General features: G+C 44.5%; 1 protein-coding gene across 1 annotated transcript in view; it reads left to right on the plus strand.

Annotated features, from left to right (window-relative positions):
- Nucleotides 1–970: 970 nt before the first annotated feature.
- Nucleotides 971–1,695, plus strand: part of gpr19 (G protein-coupled receptor 19) — a 3,467-nt gene continuing 2,742 nt past the window's right edge. The window contains exon 1 of the mRNA XM_037974484.1: nt 971–1,453. The gene's annotated coding sequence lies outside the window, so the exon portion shown is untranslated. The remainder of the gene's footprint in view (nt 1,454–1,695) is intronic.

Consider the following 1,695-nt stretch of genomic DNA (forward strand, 5'->3'; position numbering starts at 1 on the left):
GTAAACAACAACAACCTGCTGTAAACAACAACATCCTCCTGTAAACAACAACAACCTGCTGTAAACAACAACATCCTCCTATAAACAACAACAACCTGCTGTAAACAACAACCTCCTGTAAACAACAACAGCATCCTCCTGTAAACAACAACCTGCTGTAAACAACAACAACTTGCGGTAAACAACAACCTGCTGTAAACAACAACATCCTCCTGTAAACAACAACAACCTGCTGTAAACAACAACATCCTCCAGTAAACAACAACAACCTGCTGTAAACAACAACATCCTCCAGTAAACAACAAAAACCTGCTGTAAACAACAACAACCTGTTGTAAACAACAACATCCTCCAGTAAACAACAACAACTTGCTGTAAACAACAACCTGCGGTAAACAACGACATCCTCCAGTAAACAACAACAACCTGCTGTATACAACAACAACCCGCTGTAAATAACATCCTCCTGTAAACAACAACAACAACCTCATGTAAACAACAACAACAAGAATAACAACTATCTGTAAACAACAACCTGCTGTAAAAAACAACATTCTCCTGTAAACAACAACAACCTGATGTAAACAAAAACAACCTGCTGTAAACAACAACAGCTGTTTCTGTTTGTGAGTTCTAAGGTTTTTGTTCCATTTGGTTTTTTTATCTTCCTGATTTCAGCCTCTTGGTTCTGGTTCTCTGGCTTGGTCCAGTTTCTAGACTTTCTGGTCTGTTTGGTCCAAAATGCCTCCTGTTCAGTTCTGCGTTCTGATTGGTCACACCTGAGTTCTGCATTCTGATTGGTCACACCTGAGTTCTGCATTCTGATTGGTCACGCCTGAGTTCTGAGTTCTGATTGGTCACGCCTGAGTTCTGCGTTCTGATTGGTCACTCCTGAGTTCCACCTGGTGGCCAGTAATCAGTCTGTTTGTGTTCTAATCTGCTGTTTGGCTTCATTATTAGGTTTAGGTTCTCCGTCAGGAACCTTCTTAAAGAACCCGCTCGTGAGGAGGTTTTTATTTTCTGTTTTAAGGAGTTTTAGAACAAATTCAACTGAATTTTGGACCTGGTTCTGAGGGGCCCTGGCCCCTAGTTGTGTCCTGGGCCCCAGGACCATCTGGGTCCGGCCCTGGTGGAGGGACCTATCCTCCTCCTCCTCCTCCCTTTCCTCTTCATCAGCTTCTTCATCATCAGCCATGATGTTTGCTGCCTCCTCTTCCTCGCGCTGAGATTCACGGAAAAACACCGGGATGAGGGGCTTGTTCCCGCGCTGCTTTCTGGTTCCGAAACCGCCTCGCGGCCCGGTTCTGTAGCCCGGTTCGGACGCAGATCCCTGTCCGGTTCTGGGCTCGGTTCCGTCCAGTGGCCCTGATGCAGCTTGTTTACGTGTCTCTGATCAGGGATGAAGATTTTCAGGAGAAACTCGACGACAGGAAGATTTAACGGAACCGAACCTGTAAGATGGACCGATTTCATTTCACTTTGTTCTGATTAAATGGGACGTTCGGTTCCGAAGTGACAAACGGGTTCGGTTCGAGCTCAGGTCTGTTTTAATCTCAGTAAAAACAGAATAAGACTCAAATCCACCTGAACCCGTTTCAATCTGGATCAAAGTCCGTTTACACTGTTTGTTCCATGATGTTTATCAGTTAAACCGAATTCAGGTTAAAACAAAGGGAGATTCAGGCTGATTTAAAG

Source organism: Kryptolebias marmoratus, unplaced genomic scaffold (assembly GCF_001649575.2).
Source record: "Kryptolebias marmoratus isolate JLee-2015 unplaced genomic scaffold, ASM164957v2 Scaffold83, whole genome shotgun sequence".
Classification (NCBI taxonomy): domain Eukaryota; kingdom Metazoa; phylum Chordata; class Actinopteri; order Cyprinodontiformes; family Rivulidae; genus Kryptolebias; species Kryptolebias marmoratus.